At 32.8% G+C, this 23,602-nt stretch overlaps 1 protein-coding gene and 1 non-coding gene across 5 annotated transcripts in view; both read right to left on the bottom strand.

Moving 5' to 3' along the window:
- The window catches only part of LOC123682893 (protein spinster), a 103,738-nt gene that overhangs the window by 52,662 nt on the left and 27,474 nt on the right, over window positions 1-23,602 (bottom strand). The gene's annotated exons all lie outside the window — the stretch shown is intronic.
- Window positions 12,204-12,276, bottom strand: Trnat-agu. The gene has a single exon. It is a non-coding gene; the product is annotated as a tRNA-Thr (tRNA).

The raw sequence follows: 23,602 nt of genomic DNA on the forward strand, positions 1-23,602 counted from the left end.
CTATGGCTGACACTTGACCAGTTATTAAAACATAAAATGACCCTTTTTGAATTCAGACGGAATAGGGGTACGGGTATATACTTGGAAGCTGTTTACAACTCCGACCCTCGACTTAATTTCCACCAATCACAAACGCTCAATTTTAAATAACAAATGGTTTTTAGTTGGAAAAACTGGGAGACAGCATTTATCGGCAGATTTTTCGAGTTTACCCGCGGCAAAACTTGACAGCTGTTGGTATGAAATGAACATGATGATGACTATAGTATGTTTTTAAAAGCAATGAGCATGTTTAATAGGTTGAGTACAAGGAGTATATCTATATTGTTGACAATTCCGCATTTTTTTTGCGGATCAGCGGGATTGGATTCCCAAAATGCAATGATTTTTTGTTTTATAAAGATTTTTTGAATAAGCGATTTTGATATCGGAAAAAAAAGTATAATTATCAGTTCTTATCGACAAACTTCTTATCGAGGTAAACCATTTGGAATGGGTTCGTTGTGGTCAGAGGAAACTACGATTCCAATTCCCTCAGGCGTACCGCGTGTTCACTGGAAAATCTTCAATTTCCGGGAAAAACCAACCCCTCGTGACTCAACGCAATTCGCTGGGATGTTATTGCCAGCCCCTCGAAACATTTCGACACCGCCCACTCACGTTTTGCCGCCGAATTCGCGCGTGTCGCCCTCTAGGGAACTCTCGTGCTCAGATCTCGACCCTCTGTTTACTGTCACAACCACTTCAAACGGGGGAAACAAGCAATTATATTCCGAGATTGCTTTGGTTATATCACTTTTGGGAAATTTAGACTTTTGACCCGGCCTGACGTGGTGGGGGAGGGAGAAGCGGAAGTCGCTGCCGAAATTGAGATATTCGGAAAAATAATTGCTCGAGGGCCTTGGGATGGCGCCACGCGTGGTGATAATGCGCGGCGAACAGGTGGTCGGCTCGAGATTGCATTGTTGGCTGATAAGTACTACGTAGCATCCGCTATACGTATATTCTTCCTTCGATGTCGTTAGGGGAGTTCAACAAAATGAAAACATGGAAAATATACGAGGCTCTTCCACTCCATTTCGTGGAAGGGAAAATTGCAGTGTAGCGTACTGAAGCAGTGGTGTACCCAGACATAAGCCTTGGGGGGGATAAAGAGTGTTAAACGAAAAAATATTGGCTATTCGTTTCCAATTTCCTCTGAATTTATTAGGCCGATTGAAAAATCCCCGGTCTAATGCACAGGTGGCGGTGCTAGTATTAAAACCATATGATTTTCATTAAGTACCAACCTACAAACGATACGTGTCAAAATTTGACAGCAGTCCGACCATTAGTTTGCTAGATATTGCGTTGTGAGTGTACTTACTTTTGTTATAAAAGTTTAATGAGTCTTCTTGATGAAGGATATTTAATATAAATCAAATAATTTGACAACTTTGTGTCTAATCCTTCACAATAATATATCTGTATGATATATTCAGTTTATTTTTGTCTTGGAATATATTCCAATTCTAAAAATGACAAATTTAATAATCAACCAAAAGAAAAATTCAAAATGACTAAAATTGTACAAATTGAGTAAACGGTTAATAAATTGAACAACTAAATTAACATAAAGACAGACGTACGTTTCGGAATTTTTGTATTTAATAATACAATTTTTCCTCATCAGTGCCTTACAGTTCAACGGAATTATTAAATTTACAAACTTACCACGTGTATATCTAACCTCAACAAAATTGCAAGTAAGAAACCACTAACTAAACGTAACGGTTGCTTTTGTGAGGATTCACAGAACAAGCCATTACTTAAGGTAGTCATAGATTTCTTCATTGTTATTCTTTTGAAATACATATACACATCGACATTTACAATTGAATAAACAATTTCAGAAATTCTAAATTTATCAATTGGTTGATACTGACTCTCTAATCAATAAATGATTACATCAAATTATAAAAGTTTAATGAGTCTTCTTGATGAAGGATATTTAATATAAATCAAATAATTTGACAACTTTGTGTCTAATCCTTCACAATAATATATCTGTATGATATATTCAGTTTATTTTTGTCTTGGAATATATTCCAATTCTAAAAATGACAAATTTAATAATCAACCAAAAGAAAAATTCAAAATGACTAAAATTGTACAAATTGAGTAAACGGTTAATAAATTGAACAACTAAATTAACATAAAGACAGACGTACGTTTCGGAATTTTTGTATTTAATAATACAATTTTTCCTCATCAGTGCCTTACAGTTCAACGGAATTATTAAATTTACAAACTTACCACGTGTATATCTAACCTCAACAAAATTGCAAGTAAGAAACCAATAACTAAACGTAACGGTTGCTTTTGTGAGGATTCACAGAACAAGCCATTACTTAAGGTAGTCATAGATTTCTTCATTGTTATTCTTTTGAAATACATATACACATCGACATTTACAATTGAATAAACAATTTCAGAAATTCTAAATTTATCAATTGGTTGATACTGACTCTCTAATCAATAAATGATTACATCAAATTATAAAAGTTTAATGAGTCTTCTTGATGAAGGATATTTAATATAAATCAAATAATTTGACAACTTTGTGTCTAATCCTTCACAATAATATATCTGTATGATATATTCAGTTTATTTTTGTCTTGGAATATATTCCAATTCTAAAAATGACAAATTTAATAATCAACCAAAAGAAAAATTCAAAATGACTAAAATTGTACAAATTGAGTAAACGGTTAATAAATTGAACAACTAAATTAACATAAAGACAGACGTACGTTTCGGAATTTTTGTATTTAATAATACAATTTTTCCTCATCAGTGCCTTACAGTTCAACGGAATTATTAAATTTACAAACTTACCACGTGTATATCTAACCTCAACAAAATTGCAAGTAAGAAACCACTAACTAAACGTAACGGTTGCTTTTGTGAGGATTCACAGAACAAGCCATTACTTAAGGTAGTCATAGATTTCTTCATTGTTATTCTTTTGAAATACATATACACATCGACATTTACAATTGAATAAACAATTTCAGAAATTCTAAATTTATCAATTGGTTGATAATGACTCTCTAATCAATAAATGATTACATCAAATTATAAAAGTTTAATGAGTCTTCTTGATGAAGGATATTTAATATAAATCAAATAATTTGACAACTTTGTGTCTAATCCTTCACAATAATATATCTGTATGATATATTCAGTTTATTTTTGTCTTGGAATATATTCCAATTCTAAAAATGACAAATTTAATAATCAACCAAAAGAAAAATTCAAAATGACTAAAATTGTACAAATTGAGTAAACGGTTAATAAATTGAACAACTAAATTAACATAAAGACAGACGTACGTTTCGGAATTTTTGTATTTAATAATACAATTTTTCCTCATCAGTGCCTTACAGTTCAACGGAATTATTAAATTTACAAACTTACCACGTGTATATCTAACCTCAACAAAATTGCAAGTAAGAAACCACTAACTAAACGTAACGGTTGCTTTTGTGAGGATTCACAGAACAAGCCATTACTTAAGGTAGTCATAGATTTCTTCATTGTTATTCTTTTGAAATACATATACACATCGACATTTACAATTGAATAAACAATTTCAGAAATTCTAAATTTATCAATTGGTTGATACTGACTCTCTAATCAATAAATGATTACATCAAATTATAAAAGTTTAATGAGTCTTCTTGATGAAGGATATTTAATATAAATCAAATAATTTGACAACTTTGTGTCTAATCCTTCACAATAATATATCTGTATGATATATTCAGTTTATTTTTGTCTTGGAATATATTCCAATTCTAAAAATGACAAATTTAATAATCAACCAAAAGAAAAATTCAAAATGACTAAAATTGTACAAATTGAGTAAACGGTTAATAAATTGAACAACTAAATTAACATAAAGACAGACGTACGTTTCGGAATTTTTGTATTTAATAATACAATTTTTCCTCATCAGTGCCTTACAGTTCAACGGAATTATTAAATTTACAAACTTACCACGTGTATATCTAACCTCAACAAAATTGCAAGTAAGAAACCACTAACTAAACGTAACGGTTGCTTTTGTGAGGATTCACAGAACAAGCCATTACTTAAGGTAGTCATAGATTTCTTCATTGTTATTCTTTTGAAATACATATACACATCGACATTTACAATTGAATAAACAATTTCAGAAATTCTAAATTTATCAATTGGTTGATACTGACTCTCTAATCAATAAATGATTACATCAAATTATAAAAGTTTAATGAGTACCTTAAGTAATGGCTTGTTCTGTGAATCCTCACAAAAGCAACCGTTACGTTTAGTTAGTGGTTTCTTACTTGCAATTTTGTTGAGGTTAGATATACACGTGGTAAGTTTGTAAATTTAATAATTCCGTTGAACTGTAAGGCACTGATGAGGAAAAATTGTATTATTAAATACAAAAATTCCGAAACGTACGTCTGTCTTTATGTTAATTTAGTTGTTCAATTTATTAACCGTTTACTCAATTTGTACAATTTTAGTCATTTTGAATTTTTCTTTTGGTTGATTATTAAATTTGTCATTTTTAGAATTGGAATATATTCCAAGACAAAAATAAACTGAATATATCATACAGATATATTATTGTGAAGGATTAGACACAAAGTTGTCAAATTATTTGATTTATATTAAATATCCTTCATCAAGAAGACTCATTAAACTTTTATAATTTGATGTAATCATTTATTGATTAGAGAGTCAGTATCAACCAATTGATAAATTTAGAATTTCTGAAATTGTTTATTCAATTGTAAATGTCGATGTGTATATGTATTTCAAAAGAATAACAATGAAGAAATCTATGACTACCTTAAGTAATGGCTTGTTCTGTGAATCCTCACAAAAGCAACCGTTACGTTTAGTTAGTGGTTTCTTACTTGCAATTTTGTTGAGGTTAGATATACACGTGGTAAGTTTGTAAATTTAATAATTCCGTTGAACTGTAAGGCACTGATGAGGAAAAATTGTATTATTAAATACAAAAATTCCGAAACGTACGTCTGTCTTTATGTTAATTTAGTTGTTCAATTTATTAACCGTTTACTCAATTTGTACAATTTTAGTCATTTTGAATTTTTCTTTTGGTTGATTATTAAATTTGTCATTTTTAGAATTGGAATATATTCCAAGACAAAAATAAACTGAATATATCATACAGATATATTATTGTGAAGGATTAGACACAAAGTTGTCAAATTATTTGATTTATATTAAATATCCTTCATCAAGAAGACTCATTAAACTTTTATAATTTGATGTAATCATTTATTGATTAGAGAGTCAGTATCAACCAATTGATAAATTTAGAATTTCTGAAATTGTTTATTCAATTGTAAATGTCGATGTGTATATGTATTTCAAAAGAATAACAATGAAGAAATCTATGACTACCTTAAGTAATGGCTTGTTCTGTGAATCCTCACAAAAGCAACCGTTACGTTTAGTTAGTGGTTTCTTACTTGCAATTTTGTTGAGGTTAGATATACACGTGGTAAGTTTGTAAATTTAATAATTCCGTTGAACTGTAAGGCACTGATGAGGAAAAATTGTATTATTAAATACAAAAATTCCGAAACGTACGTCTGTCTTTATGTTAATTTAGTTGTTCAATTTATTAACCGTTTACTCAATTTGTACAATTTTAGTCATTTTGAATTTTTCTTTTGGTTGATTATTAAATTTGTCATTTTTAGAATTGGAATATATTCCAAGACAAAAATAAACTGAATATATCATACAGATATATTATTGTGAAGGATTAGACACAAAGTTGTCAAATTATTTGATTTATATTAAATATCCTTCATCAAGAAGACTCATTAAACTTTTATAATTTGATGTAATCATTTATTGATTAGAGAGTCAGTATCAACCAATTGATAAATTTAGAATTTCTGAAATTGTTTATTCAATTGTAAATGTCGATGTGTATATGTATTTCAAAAGAATAACAATGAAGAAATCTATGACTACCTTAAGTAATGGCTTGTTCTGTGAATCCTCACAAAAGCAACCGTTACGTTTAGTTAGTGGTTTCTTACTTGCAATTTTGTTGAGGTTAGATATACACGTGGTAAGTTTGTAAATTTAATAATTCCGTTGAACTGTAAGGCACTGATGAGGAAAAATTGTATTATTAAATACAAAAATTCCGAAACGTACGTCTGTCTTTATGTTAATTTAGTTGTTCAATTTATTAACCGTTTACTCAATTTGTACAATTTTAGTCATTTTGAATTTTTCTTTTGGTTGATTATTAAATTTGTCATTTTTAGAATTGGAATATATTCCAAGACAAAAATAAACTGAATATATCATACAGATATATTATTGTGAAGGATTAGACACAAAGTTGTCAAATTATTTGATTTATATTAAATATCCTTCATCAAGAAGACTCATTAAACTTTTATAATTTGATGTAATCATTTATTGATTAGAGAGTCAGTATCAACCAATTGATAAATTTAGAATTTCTGAAATTGTTTATTCAATTGTAAATGTCGATGTGTATATGTATTTCAAAAGAATAACAATGAAGAAATCTATGACTACCTTAAGTAATGGCTTGTTCTGTGAATCCTCACAAAAGCAACCGTTACGTTTAGTTAGTGGTTTCTTACTTGCAATTTTGTTGAGGTTAGATATACACGTGGTAAGTTTGTAAATTTAATAATTCCGTTGAACTGTAAGGCACTGATGAGGAAAAATTGTATTATTAAATACAAAAATTCCGAAACGTACGTCTGTCTTTATGTTAATTTAGTTGTTCAATTTATTAACCGTTTACTCAATTTGTACAATTTTAGTCATTTTGAATTTTTCTTTTGGTTGATTATTAAATTTGTCATTTTTAGAATTGGAATATATTCCAAGACAAAAATAAACTGAATATATCATACAGATATATTATTGTGAAGGATTAGACACAAAGTTGTCAAATTATTTGATTTATATTAAATATCCTTCATCAAGAAGACTCATTAAACTTTTATAATTTGATGTAATCATTTATTGATTAGAGAGTCAGTATCAACCAATTGATAAATTTAGAATTTCTGAAATTGTTTATTCAATTGTAAATGTCGATGTGTATATGTATTTCAAAAGAATAACAATGAAGAAATCTATGACTACCTTAAGTAATGGCTTGTTCTGTGAATCCTCACAAAAGCAACCGTTACGTTTAGTTAGTGGTTTCTTACTTGCAATTTTGTTGAGGTTAGATATACACGTGGTAAGTTTGTAAATTTAATAATTCCGTTGAACTGTAAGGCACTGATGAGGAAAAATTGTATTATTAAATACAAAAATTCCGAAACGTACGTCTGTCTTTATGTTAATTTAGTTGTTCAATTTATTAACCGTTTACTCAATTTGTACAATTTTAGTCATTTTGAATTTTTCTTTTGGTTGATTATTAAATTTGTCATTTTTAGAATTGGAATATATTCCAAGACAAAAATAAACTGAATATATCATACAGATATATTATTGTGAAGGATTAGACACAAAGTTGTCAAATTATTTGATTTATATTAAATATCCTTCATCAAGAAGACTCATTAAACTTTTATAATTTGATGTAATCATTTATTGATTAGAGAGTCAGTATCAACCAATTGATAAATTTAGAATTTCTGAAATTGTTTATTCAATTGTAAATGTCGATGTGTATATGTATTTCAAAAGAATAACAATGAAGAAATCTATGACTACCTTAAGTAATGGCTTGTTCTGTGAATCCTCACAAAAGCAACCGTTACGTTTAGTTAGTGGTTTCTTACTTGCAATTTTGTTGAGGTTAGATATACACGTGGTAAGTTTGTAAATTTAATAATTCCGTTGAACTGTAAGGCACTGATGAGGAAAAATTGTATTATTAAATACAAAAATTCCGAAACGTACGTCTGTCTTTATGTTAATTTAGTTGTTCAATTTATTAACCGTTTACTCAATTTGTACAATTTTAGTCATTTTGAATTTTTCTTTTGGTTGATTATTAAATTTGTCATTTTTAGAATTGGAATATATTCCAAGACAAAAATAAACTGAATATATCATACAGATATATTATTGTGAAGGATTAGACACAAAGTTGTCAAATTATTTGATTTACTTTTGTTATTTGAAAAAAGATGGGAAAAAACTAGTGTGCTGATAAAATATTGCTTTTTGAAGGGAAAAAATACAGTTGAAGCAAAATCTTGGCTTGATGGAGAGTTTCCGAGGTCTGCATCAGGAAAATCAACCATCAGTGATTGGTATGCTAAGTTCAAACGTGGTGAAATGAGCACCGAAGACGGCGAACGCAGTAGACGCCCAGAAGAAGCTGTCACCGACGAAAAAATCAAAGAAGTTCACGAAATAATTTTGAATGACCGTAAAGTGAAGTTGATCGATATAGCAGACATTATGAAGATATCATCTGAACGTGTACATCATCTAATTCACGAATATTTGTACATGAAAAAGCTGTGTGCAAAATGGGTGCCGCGCGAGCTCACAATCGATCAAAAGCAACAACGTGTTCATGATTCTGAGCAGTGTTTGAAGCAGTTCAAGTGCAATGAACCTGAATTTTTGCGTCGATATGTGACAATGGATGAAACATGGCTCCATCATTTCATTCCGGAGTCTAATCGACAGTCAGCTGAGAAGACTGCACACGATGAACCAACTCCAAAGCGTGGAAAGATGCAACAGTCAGCTGGCAAGGTTATGGCATCAGTATTCTGAGATGCGCAAAGTATAATATTCATTGATCACCTCCAAAAGGGCCAGACCATCAACAGCGATTATTATATAGCGTTATTGAATTGTTTAAAGGATTAAAGAACAGCCCCATTTGAAGAAAAAAGATGCGAATCGCTTCTGCATCCACCGTATTCGCCAGATCTGGCCCCCAGCGACTTTTTCATCTTCTCAGACCTCAAAAGAATGCTCGCTGGAAAAAAAATTTAGCGCCAATGAAGAAGTAATCGCCGAAACTGAGACCTATTTTGAAGCGAAAGACAAATCGTATTACAAAAATGGTATCGAAAAGTTGAAAGACCACTATAATTAATCTCTGTATCGCCCTCGAAGGCAACTATGTTGAATAAAAAAATCAAATTTTGTCAAACAAATGTGTTTTACTATGGTAGACCGGGGACTTTTCAATTGCCCTGTTAAATATGGTCTTCAAGATGCAAATAGCGAATGAATTTTCAATGCAAAAATCTCTAAATGATATTTATGGAAATATTTCATTAATTTCAATAAAAATGCAATGAATTAGAGAAAATAATGTATAATACTCGTAGAGAACGTACATACTACCAATTTTGAACCCGTGGAAGAATATCAATGCCCTCTGCACCTGTATTATAAATAACTATTTGCCCATTTCAACTTGAAAGGAAAGCTACCTCGTTTCCTACTGGGCTGATTCGTCCCTGGTGAAAAGAACGACCTCGACGAAATTGGATTACGAGTGCCGGTGAAAATTGAAGCTTTCCGTTTATCGTTGGAAAATGAGAGCGCGTTTAGGAGTCGGAATTAAATAAACGCCAACCCCTAAATCTCGAGATGTTTTAGGGTAGACCGCACTCGAATATTTGATGAAATTTGTTCCGGCCCTCTCATATTACGGGGTAAATGGAGAATGAAATTTTGTTCGTCACCGTGTACAATTCGGCAAAATGGCTTTATTTGTCAGGCTCGTTCTCGGATAATTTCGAATCCCGAAAAATCTTTTTGTTTGAAACTAACAGGCTAATTGGAAAATCTTCGGTCTACCATAGTAAAACACATTTTTTGGCAAAATTCGATTTTATTATTCAACATAGTTGCTGTCGAGGACGATACAGCGATTATATCTATCTTCCAACTTTTCGATAACATTTTTGTGGTACGATTTGCCTTTCGCTTCAAAATAAGCCTCAGTTTTGGCGATTACTTCTTCATTGGCGCTAAATTTCTTTCCAGCGAACACTCTGAGGTCTGAGAACAGGAAAAAGTCGCTGGGGCCAGATCTGGCGAATACGGTGGATGCAGAAGCAATTCGCAGCCCAATTAATGCAATTTTGCCATTGTTTTCATTGATTAGTGACACGGCGCATTGTCTTGATTAAACAGCACCTTTTTTCAAGTGGGGCCGTTTTTAAAAGATCCAATAACGCAATATAATAATCGCTGTTGATGTTCTGGCCTTTTGGGGGTAATCAATGAATATTATACCTTCGCATCCCAGAAATCTGATGCCATAACCTTGACAGCTGACTGTTGTGTTTTTCCTCGCTTTGGATTCGGTTCATCGTGTACAGTCCACTCAGTTGACTGTCGATTGGACATCGGAGTGAAATGATGGAGCCATGTTTCATCCATTATCACATATCGACGCAAAAATTCAGGTTTATTGCACTTGAACAGCTTCAAACACTGCTCAGAAACATTAACACGTTGTTGCTTTTGATCGATTGTGAGCTCGCGCGGCATCCATTTTGCAAAAGTTGGAAGATCGCTATAATCGCTGTATCGCTCTCGAAGGCAAATGGTGAATAATAAAATCGAATTTCGCCAAAAAAATGTGTTTTACTATGGTATACCGTAGACTTTTCATTTGGCCTGTTATTGGAAACCCCTTCATTTCATTGACAAGTTTCCAGTTCAAACTTTTTCGGCATTGTATTCCATTCAGTTTTCATGGAAACATAATAAATAGATTCATTAATGGAATTGCATTCGATCTCAGGAAATAAGATAAAATTACATATATTTCGAATGTTTTCCTGTTGGCAAAGAATTCCAGATTCATAAAACTATGATTGTTCCTTGTCATTAAGGATGGCTTAAACTTATAAGATGAGGAAGTTATGTAAACACGAAAACTACCAGACAAAATAAAATTATATGTTGACATGCACAATTTAGATAATAAGAGTGGTTATCATGCAATTTCTACATAACGATATTTCATAATCGAAGATATAAGTTAGAAATTGATGAGCTGTGAAAAATTAGACTTGAGTGCAATTTCTTCATATTCAAACTAAGTAATCATATTTTCTAGGATTAACAATTCTCGATTTGGAGAAATTCAATAGGATATGACTCAGAGAGGGAATCCTCCCTTCATAGACTCTCCGTTAGACCAATATTTGCTACCTTTGTCGATACTCACAGGGACTGTGATAGACAGTAAGATGAGTCAACGCCAGACATTCTATTTTAGAAAGAGTTCCTCCCCTCACTTAAAACTTCAATCTATTATGAGGTACACACTTCAGTAGCCGAAAGTAAATATGTTGTCAATAGATACCAAAGATTCTATTTCAAGAGGACAGGACGATTTTTCATGTTTTTTTTCTAGTTTCCACTCAATAATGTACCATACTTAATGATTATGGGATTATCTTATTTCTGGAGGTTTAATATCTCACTCAAAGGTGTCGTATTACAATGAAAATGTTTCGGTTTACTATTTGTCATTATAATAAAATGTAACATAACCCAACCTAAATCAACCCTTGTGGAAGGAGTGAGATTTCTTTCAATTTCATTTTCTTAATTTTATGGCTCTTTATTAAACTCCAAAATAAGTAAGACCTAATCGTGTAGTAAAAACGCTCTGGTATGGAGCTGGTATCTGACATCGATCAATGAACTTTGAGAGTAATCAAATAAAATAAAAGAAAAAAAATTAGATGTATACTAGAGACATAATCACTTTTCTGCTAAAAACAGCAGACAAGTGTATGGAAATCTGGAATAGATGAATTCTAATGCAGAACTCCTTCATTCAAGACATTTCGTTGAAGTAAAGAGTTTCCCAATAAGAGGTACCATTTTGAATAGTCCGTTATCTGGGCAGCTGTCACTTTTGAAGCTGTCATCTTTTGATATTTGCAAAATAAAAATTTGGCCATCACTAAAAATTGAATAATACGTGAATAATGGTTTAATGTCTATGTGTTAATGAATGAAATTAATTTCACGGCATTCACGTTGCTCCATATCAACAAAAAAATGCTTTATTTTTCGTCGTGAATTATAACAATTTCAATGTGTTGTTGAATCATGTATTGTTCAATAAATGAAGTTAATTTCACGGCATTCAGTCGATTTTTTAATTCTGGAAAAAGTATCTCCTCGAGCGGGACTCGAACCCGCAACCTCCGAATAACTAGTCCGATGCTCAAACCACTGAGCCACCGAGGAAGCTGAACCATTAATCACGTTTTTATCCTTGGCTCGGTTGGTCGAAAGATTAAGTCATCTGAATAAAGCTGAAGTCGCTATATGTCGACGATGCGACAGGAAAGGTTAATAGAGTAGTGATGATCACTGACGGTATTATGCCGTGAAATTAATTTCATTTATTGAACAATACATGCTTCAACAACGCATTGAAAATTCCCGACGAAAAAAAAAAGGATTTTTTTTGTTGACGTGAAGCACCTTCTCGGCCGCCAATAGAAGGTCTATCTGGTGAACAAAATTGAGCTGTTGGGACAAGTTAGACAATGAGAATACTGCTGCTGTAGCCAGTAGTGTTGACGAAAACCCAGATTCCTCGTCGATCTTGGGATTTATTATTTTTTATAACGAAAGATATTGAAGTATATGGTGATTTAATAAACATCCATTGATACCTCCCAAAATATGTGCCTTTTTTTAAATCAAAATGAAACCTCTTATCGGAAAAACTTTTATAAGCAAAAAAATTCAAATGGACAAGGAATATTTCAACAAAATAACGTGTCTGAAAAATTCCTTAGGAAAGTTTCGGACTAGCAAGAAATCATCAATTTGTAGAACAATATCAATAATTTCCAGTACCGCAGATGGTTTAAAATATCGACGAGACAGGATGGGTGTGCGACGTGCGTTGGAAACAAGTAAACATCAGAGATCGGCTGGAGGGCCGATAAGGCAGAGAGCTGTAAATCACGACGTCTCTTGAGGCTTGGTGACAGGCGGAAATTGCACGTAATTTTATTCGGTCGAGCACTATATTCAGATGAGTTAGTGCTGCGCCCTCTGGGGGTGATTTGTTTCGTTGCGGTAGTTATTGGTAACGTTGTTCGGTGGAAAACCTGAAACAGCGTGGTTCATCTGCCGAAGAAGTTTGACAAATTGCATTTTTCTACGTGTTAGATCAATCAGGCAGAATGCATTTGGTTAATGAAATTCATTATGACTTATTTCATGGAGCACTATGCGGGAATAGTCTATGACACAGTAATTTTTTGATCGATGCTCTTCATCGCAAAAAAATCACTTCATTGATCATGAAGTGAAATAATACTCTGCTTTGAGTGTAGCACTTTGCTTTTTCTTGCCTCTCTTCTAAAAAGTCTAGTTAAACTATACAGGTGCCCCATTTTAAAAGCTCCACTCAAATAACTCCATGGAAAGAGCGAGCGTATAGATCAAAAAATGTTTCAGATGATGAAAGTTTTTAATTTTCAGGGGGACATCGAATGCAGACATACAGTTCGATTTCAAGGTCAAGTAGATTTTTTAATTGAAATATGTATACATATATTCTTCGTGGAAAACTGGAGATATGAAATGCTTTATGCCTAGAATGGTTATGATGAAAATCTTCTACACACAACCTAGGATTAATGATTTTTTACTTTTTACGAGCGGAAGTAGAAGATATTGATGTATACAACGTTTATTTCTAACAATACAACGCTACATGCCGAACAAGTAACTAAACAATCAGAATTTTTGAAGAAAAGTGTTCTGGTAGTGTTATTTCTTGCAAAGGTGATCACAATTGGCCACCGAGATCTTGTGATTCAACACCTTCAGAATTTATTCTTTATTCAAAACCTTTAAGATGGAATTCGTGAAGTAATTGAGAGGCATACTTCCGCAAATGTGCGAATTGGTCATGGAAAATTTGATGAAAAGGATATGGTGCTGCAACCATAACCGTGGCGGATATTTAGCTGAATCAGTTTCCATCATCAATGGGATATTTTCCCATTCCTGTTATTCGAAAGCCCTTTAGATTTAGATATCTGACAATCAACATTGTATTATTCCATTCTCTATTTCAGTATCGTAATGAGTTCATTACAGTTCTAAAAACAGTGCTGTAATGAACTCATTACAGCATTCTTTTCAGTTATATCTTTCGTTTTGTGGTTGTCAATACTGTCTTCCAATCCTATCAAATTTCAACAAACGTCAATAATTCTCAATACATATAATATAATTTGCTTATAGTGAAATGATTTGTACATTAATCGCAATTTCTCTTAATTCTGGTGGTGTTAAATCGATTTCGTCAGACATAATTCACAAATTTAATGCGTGATTGAAAATTATTTCAGAATTTGCGACATTATCCGCAATTCCTCTTAATTCTGTTGGTTTTATATCGATTTCGGCAGAAATAATCCACGAATGTAATCCGTAATTATAAATTATTTCAAAATTCGAAACGTACGATTCAAATCCATATTCCGTAATCTGACAATTTTCATAACAGTCACACCAACTGCCAAGATACAATACAAATGTCACTAGGATGTAAAATCTGAATTTTTCATCGAATTTCGACAATACTTGACTGAAATAGAAAAAATATCGTCTAATACTGGTTGCAGAAGGCAATTCCAATGAGTTCGAATTTCGCATTTGTGTTGGAATACCTAGGAGCCCATTCTGCAACTTGTTTTAGAATATACTATTCCCCAACAATTTCTGTGTGAGGTCCACAGTTGAAATCGACTCAAACTAAACCTATTTTGGACATCCGAGCGTATAAAGGCACTTTTCTCTATTTAATTAATAAAAGATTATCTCAGAATCTCAACAATCTTCCCTTCGCGAAGTCACATGTCAACCTTGAATATCATATTTTCCAATAATCTAAATTTAACCCCAACATTGTTTTTTTCTAATTCGATACTCCTCACAAGTTGATATGAATAAACCTGTACCTGCCTTTTGCGTTTCTAAATTGTGTCTTACCTATATTTCATCATTACTTACATCAACACAGAACCAAACCATCATCAAAATGTTGGGAAACATCTTACCTGAAAAAAGAATAGGTACTCAGTTAATTGTTTGGCTCAGAATCTAATATAAAAGAATATAAATATTTCTTGAAATTCCTCTCACCAGATATCATTCTTAATTATCTGGTAAAGCATCATACAGGGTGAGTATTTGACTAATACAAATATTTCAACCGAAGATTTCTGAGGTCAAAAGAAGCACTTTTTACCTTTACTATTTTTTCGGATTCGGCCCGGTTAAAAAGATACAGCCTGTTGAAACTCGATTAAAAAAATGTATTTCTCGTGAATGATTCTATCTAAGGAAATAATTTTTGGAATATAGCTTTTCCTAAGGAGAACTCATATCACCACCTTTGTACCTGTACAAGAAAGAGATGTCCTGATAATTATAACATTATTTTGTTGAAGACTATACTTTGCTGAAAACATACCAGGTAGATGATAGTCCAATATTTTTAGTTTAACAAAAATGTAACAGACACTATCATTAACACAGAATAGGAAGGAACTCACCTAACTCCAGGTGGGTATTGAATACCTAAAAATAATTTTAAAAAGCTCATAAATGTTCTTATCCGATTTTCTTTTGTTTTCAAATTATAGCGTAATTAAATTTTTTTTTAATAGTTTACCGCTTCTTATCACAAATGCTGTAGGTTCCGATTGTTTGGTCCGTTATGTTGTTCTGACATCTGGTTAGTCTCGGTGTCACTGTGTTTGACCCGATTATTTTCGAGTTTGTACGATCTAAGTCTTAAAAACCATTTTAATGTAGGAAATTTTGTTTGTTTATAATTACGCTATATTCTCAAAACACATTGGAATCGTATGAGAGCATATATTGGTATTTTGAAATTATTTTTACGTGTATCATACAGCAGTCCGACCATTAGTTTGTGAGATATTGCGTTGAGTTTAGCTACTTTTGTTATTTGAAAAGAGATGGGAACAAAAGAATTTCGTGTAATGATAAAATATTGCCATTGACAAAAAAAGAAAAAAAAATTCGTGTGCTGATTAAATATTGCTTTGTGAAGGGAAAAAATAGAGTTGAAGCAAAATCTTGGCTTGATGGAGAGTTTCCGGGGTCTGCACCAGGAAAATCGACCATCATCATTGACTGGTATGATAAGTTTAAAAGTGGTGAAATGAGCACCGAAGACGGCGAACGCAGTGGACCCCAAAAGAGGCTGTCACCGACGAAAAAATCAAAAAAGTTCACAAAATAATTTTGAATGACCGTAAAGTGAAGTTGATCGAGATTGCAAAGATATCATCTGGACGTGTACATCATATCATTCACGAATATTTGTACATGAGAAAGCTGTTTGCAAAATGGGTCCACGCGAGCTCACAATCGATCAAAAACAACAACGTGTTAATGATTCTGAGCAGTGTTTGAAGCTGTTTAAGTGCAATAAACCTGAATTTTTACGTCGATAATTGATGAAACATGGTTCCATCATTTCAATCATGAGTCCAATCGACAGTCAGCTGAGTGGACTGCACACGATGAACCGAATCCAAAGCGAGGAAAAATACAACAGTCAGCTGGCAAGGTTATAACATCAGTATTCTGGGATGCGCAAGGTATAATATTCATTGATTACCTCCAAAAGGACCAGACCATCAACAGCGATTATTATATAGCGGGATCGTTTAAAGGATGAAATCGTTGAAAAACGGCATCATTTGAAGAAAAAAAAATACTGTTTCATCGAGACAATGCGCCGTGTCATAAATCAATGAACACAATGGCAAAACTGCATGAATTGGGCTTCGAATTGCTTCTGCACTCACCGTACTTGCCAGATCTGACCCCAGCGATTTTTTTCCTGTTTTCAGACTTCAGAAGAATGCTCGCTGGAAAGAAATTTAGCGCCAATGAAGAAGTTATCGCCGAAACTGAGGCCTATTTTGAAGCGAACAACAAATCGTAGTATAAAAATGGTAACTATATGTTGAATAATAAAATCGAGTTTTGCCAAAAAAAAATGTGTTTTACTATGGTACGGGGACTTTTCAATTGGCCTGTTAATACGCAACTGTAGTTTGGTGCGTCCTCTCGACTCACCCTGTATGTATATATGTATATGCTCCTATCATAATTCAGATAATTTAAGGGCGATCTTGTGCGAAGAACCCCCATGTTGCAACCACGATAAGATCGGAGCAATCGCTGAATTGGCCCCATGAATGAACAGTTTTCCACCCCCTCGAATAGGTCGTTACTGTTGTATTCATCGCGCGAGACAATAATACGGTTCGAAATCGAGGGGTGCGGTTTTTGAAGTGTCGCATCTTCCCCGTTTATTTGTTTTCAAACAGATGCGAATCGGAGATGAAACACGCGTCTGTTTTTTCGTCGGCTCATGACGTTTTGAAGTTGTCCCCTAATGGATATAAAGAATGATTTAAAACCTTCGGCTTCGGATTTTGAATAGTCTCAGTCATTCGAGATTGTCCTCTTCTGTCTCAGCTTTCGAACACAAAATAAGGAAGGTGAAATTTAAATTATTTTTCGATTGATGATGTTTGAAAGGTAATTCAAACAGGTTTTTCCTCCAACAAAAAAAAACTTACATTTCCTATCTCAACCATCCAGTTCAATACAAAATGACAGACTTATTCAACAGTGGACTCAAGAAAGAAAAAAAAAAGTATCCTATTTCGAATTATGGATTGATGGATTTTATGGATTTGCCTGTGGTGATCATGGGATTATATAAGTCTATGAATGTAGAATTATTTCATAATTGGATGGTGGATAATGTACTGTTAAGTTTTTATTGATTTTTATATCTTTTAGTTGATTTTGATTTGTGGAATTATTTGAATACCGCGTACTGTATTATATTCTGTTTATTTAGAAGTCACGTACAGGCTCACGCCTCTGTGATTATATGTTTATATCCTGTAGCTTACAGAGTTGGGTTTTCATATAAATACCGTTTTTGTAGATGATTGGAATGATTTGTTCATAGCTCAGATGATGAATTTCGAAAATTCTATGGAGAATGACCGAAGTTATATGATATCAAGCTAAATAAAAAATATATGTAAACAAAGTCCTGGCATAGCATCTATAGTTTATTCATATTCTATTTTAAAAATAAATATAGTTTTATCTGTTTTTGTTCTTTTTTCGAGTAATCCAAAAATCTAATGAATTCTAATTCTTTTATAGAATTTTTACTGAGTATTAAATCAAAAACTTTATTTAGAAGAGTAAAGTATTCCTCCAGCTCTTAACCATTTAAAGATAATAGTAGAATGCCAGAAAATTCTAAAATTCACAAATTAAAAATTATTTCATACTCAGGGGTTATTCACAGGTTTAGGACCAAAAAAAAACAACTTCTTAAAAAAAATCGACGTTTCGTCGATATACTTCGACTTCATCAAGACTAAAAATGGAAACAGCAAATTTATTATTTCATACAAAAATGCTTAGTGAGTGAATAAAAGCTGTTATGTGCAAAATTTTCTATTTAAAATAATAGCAAATAGTATAAAAGCATTTCCATATAGTGTAAAAGATAGAAAACTTGAGTGAGTATAGTATCTATACTTTTTATACAAGATTAATCAATCATCATGTCATGAACAGTTTCAATAAATACTGACTTTTGAAAGTATTTTACACATCGGCTGATAGATTGCTATCAATTCTGAATGTTACAGTACAACTGCAATGTTAAAATTCTTCATATACCAATGGATTATTTGAATTTTAATTCTATCTTATTCTAATGCACTATTTAGTAAATTTCTCAATCAGTTTTTTTTTCTGTTTTCTTCACCAGTTTAGCTACCACAGTTAAAACATAAGATCCATAAGAGTTATATGATTAGAATTATCCATTGTATCCAATTTTTGACTAGCCTTTGGTGAAAAGTTATATGCATATTTTAATGATCTTTAATGGGATATATCATGGGTTACTCTTGAATGAATATCTCTTCATAGGATTTCCTTGAAATGATATAGCATTCCACTATATTTTTACGTTATATAACCTGAATTCCAATTTATGAAATCACGACTGTATGCGCCCCTTCGTAGTTTCGAAAATTTATGATCTTTCGGATACAAAAATGATGAAAATAATATAAATTGGTGATCTCTATTATGAACCACAGCAACTTTTAGTGATATTTTTGTAACCATAATTAAAGCCGCGACTAGACAGACGTTCAAGGCTTCAATGACAATCATTCCTGAATAGACTTAGACTACATATCTAAATTTCTCTTATACAAGACTGGTGTATAATTGAAAAATTAGAAAAGCAATAAAATTAATTCGGGAGCTTTTGCAAAATTTTTCGAATTCATTTTCAGGTATTCGCCAGATCTGGCCCCTAGCGACTTTTTCCTGTTCTCAGACCTAAAAGGAAGCTTCAGCGCCAATGAAGAAGTGATCGCCGAAACTGAGGTCTATTTTGAAGCGAAAGACAAATCGTAGGTACTACAAAAATGGTATCGAAAAGTTGGAAGATCGCTATAATCGCTCTATCGCCCTCAAAGGCAACAATGTTGAATAATAAAATCGGTTTTGCAAAAAAAAATGTGTTTTACTATGGTAGACCGGGGACTTTTCAATTGGTCTGTTAGTGTAGTTACTCTTACTATTATATCGATTCCTTAAAAATGAATCACACTAAAAAATATCAACAGTTTGTTACTTCTCAAATCCAATTCATGTTTTTTACCTAGAGCAATTTACATAATTTCAAATGCGGAGGTAGTCAGTCGCTGGGGTTGATGAACTCACATAACAGAGATTCCGTTTGAACATCAACAATAAATATTTTGTTGTGGATCGTAAATTGTAGGTGCACCGTGTATAATTAATATTCGGATAACCTCTCGGGATATTTGTGCAAGGAGTTAACACTTTGGGCGTAGTTTGACTAAGGGCCAAAGGGTTTGCTTGATGAAGCCAAACAAACGGCTATCCGCACAGAATTTGTTTACGAATGTTATGTGAAGATATATCGCTGTAGGGTAGCTTACAAAAGGGTACACGTGGTGCAGAATTACATGAAGAAATAATTTTGAATGTGAAGATCAACGGCCGTTTTCTGAAAGGCCAATCAACGTAAAATTCAACTCATTAAGCCAATTGAAAAGTCCCCGGTCTGATGCACAGACGGCGGTGCTAGTATCAAATCCATATGATTTTTAGTTAGTACCAACCTTCAAACGATACGTGTCAAAATTCGCGTTGTGAGTGAAGCTAATTTTATTATTCGAAAAAGGATGGAAATAAAAAGAATTTTGTGTGCTGATATAATACTTTTTGAAGGGAAAAAATATAGTTAAAGCGAAATCTTGGCTTGTTGAAGAGTTTCCGGGGTCTGCACCAGGAAAATCAACCATCAACGCGAACTCACAATGGATCAAAATCAATAACTTGTTAATGATTCTGAGCAGTGTTTGAAGCTGTTTAAGTGCCATAAACCTGAATATTTGCATCGATATGTGACTCTGGAGTCCAATCGACAGTCAGAGTGGACTGCGCACGATGATCAAATCCAAAGCGAGGAAAAACACAACAGTCAGTTGACAAGGTTATGGCATCAGTATTCTGGGATACGCAAGGTAAAATATTCATTGATTACCTCCAAATGGCCAGACCATCAACAGTGATTATTATATAGCGTTATTGGATCATTTAAAGGATGAAATCGTTGAAAACGTCCCCATGTGGAGAAAAAAAAGATGCTTTTTCATCAAAACAATGCGCCGTGTCATAAATCGATGAAGAATGGCAAAATAGCATGAATTGGGCTTCGAGTTGCTTCTGCATCCACCGTATTCGGCAGATCTGGCCCCCCAGCGTCTTTTTCCTGTTCTCAGACCCTAAAAGAATTCTCGCTGGAAAGAAATTTAGCGCCAATGAAGAAGTAATCGCCGAAACTGAGGCCTATTTAATATTTTGGAGCGAAAGACAGATCGTACTACAAAAATGGTATCGAAAATTTGATAGATCGCAATAATCGCTGTATCGCCCTCGAAGGCAACTATTTTGAATAATAAAATCGAATTTTGCCAAAAAAAAATGTGTTTTACTATGGAAGACCGGAGACTTTTCATTGGCCTGTTAATAGCTGTCAATTCTATGATCAAACGCCAACTGGGTTGCTGAAAGTAAGGTTATCTCCTTTTATTTGAACATTGTGCCAGTAGTCAAATATTACGCGTAAATTGTACGTCAAGCGTCATTTTGGGTTTCTGAAACGTAGTTTAATTTTTCTTTTCAAGTTAAAAGCTCCAGGTAATATAGGTCAGTTAATTTTACACTGTACAATATTTCAAAAACCCCAATCGATTTGACATCGCTGTTAAGTTGAATGTTGTATTAGTTGAACAAAGGTTTGATCAGTCTTTCAGAAACCGGGGGTAAATACACTTTGCAAAATAATTATATTACAGGTTCAACAAGTCGTTTCAAACGGCGATTATCCTGATTATTGACAAAAAAACTACACTAGAGCCAATACCTACATATGTCACTCCAACGAATTGCAATGTTTGATTTTTTATGCGACATTAAATTAATATCAAATTAATATTGATGTCAAATAGTGAGAATTAAATTAATTGAATTAATTAATATGTAGTGTAGAATATCGTGAAATTCTAATTGAGCTGCTTTCAAAAAGCTCCCGTCTTCACGTCAGTGCTATCCTGATTTTTTGTGCCCAAGCTCGAATCTTGAGCGTTGCATTCATTTCTTCAAGGGGAATTATAAAACTAGAGAAGCATTTTAATGCTTTTCACAAGGAAAAAAGTAATAAAAAAAATTACATACTCTATTTCATTACAAATACCATTTGACATAATATGTGGTTAAAGATCATAGGTTAATAATTGGTTTATTAATTATCATCGAATAAATCACGTATGGGCGATTTGAATATAAAACCTAAGATCATTTAGCACACACCGTGTGAAGAATTTCAGCGTTAATTCCCTGGGAAAAAAATCTAATAGGACGTCTATTAAGAAGCAATCGATAAACGAACGGATCGAGTCTAACCCCATGCACCACACTCGACTTGGTATTCGGTTCATTGTTCCATTGAACCAATTAAAGAGGTACCTACACAACTTCGTACAGACATAATTATAAGAATCGTTGAGGTACTTGTATGAATTAGAATAGGTATATATGGTAATAAAGTTCACGTGTTGATGACCTCTCTAGTGGCTATTTCAGACTGGCATCTATTATATGAGAAGCGAGAAAAGAAAGAGCGAAAATAGAGCTTACCGTCTGTCGGGCATCGTGAATAGATCCTCGTTTGCAGATGCGAATGCACGGAGATGAAGTAAGTGCATCGCAGGATTTCGAAAGATCTATATTTGTAAAGAAGGTGCGATTGAGAATTTTCAATTCTTGATCCTTTTGAATCCAAGTTCAACAATAACAAATAGAATATCTTCTATACAGGGTGTGGCGTAATAATGGATAATACTGTACTGGCGAATAGGGGAGGTCATGGCCGACCAGAAAATGTAGAGTAATATTCAGTAAAAATATCATAGTTTTCGAGATATCGGACAATTTCATTTTTTTCTAAAAAGTGCACCTTTACTCACCAAATTCATTGCTGTGATCACAAATCTTGTTATTTCTTTGGGCTTTGTTTTTTATTTTACTCTCAAATAGCTGTACTATGAGATAAACTACCAAATTCCTACCATCTTGCTTAATTAGGAGAAAAAAAGTATGATAATCCTCATGTTTGCACTTTTTAGAAAAAAAATGAAATTGTCCGATATCTCGAAAACTATGATATTTTTACTGAACATAACTTTACATTTTCTGGTCGGCCATGACCTCCCCTATTCGCCAGTACAGGATTATCCATTAATTACGCCACACCCTGTATATGGGTCATTCTACGCAAACTATCATTTTGAGTTGTATGAATTTTAAAAAAACAAATATTTAAATATATTGATGATAAAATTTATACAAATTATATTCATTGTCTTGTTGCGGAATAATGACAAGATCAGACAAGTTTTTGTAATTTAGGCTCAGTTTCACCAAATGCTTTAATCTTGACTTAGCTCTTAAGTGAGGCCTTAGATCACGATTAATGTAATGTAGCGTTTCACCACACTCCAAAGCGCCATTTAATCGACCAATCGCGATTTAGCACTAATCGGCCATTTTTGGAGGATTATAACCTTTCAAGTTGAGATTAATAATTATTTATCAGTATGGAACTCATGTCTATGTAATGATTTTTCCGGAAATTTCTAATTTTTGGTCAATTTTATCGAAATATGACTATATGTATAGGCTCAATATTTCCCATTCAAAATACACGTAAACTTTGTTTTTGTGTTTTATGAAATTTATTGCAAAGAATAATTTATTGATATGTTTGATTGGAATATTATTTAAGAAGCAGTTAAACTTGTTAATAAAAATAAATAAGTTAATAAAATTACTTATATAGTTTTTTTTCCAGACT

Source organism: Harmonia axyridis, chromosome 6 (genome assembly GCF_914767665.1).
Source record: "Harmonia axyridis chromosome 6, icHarAxyr1.1, whole genome shotgun sequence".
In the NCBI taxonomy this organism is placed as follows: Eukaryota; Metazoa; Arthropoda; class Insecta; order Coleoptera; family Coccinellidae; genus Harmonia; species Harmonia axyridis.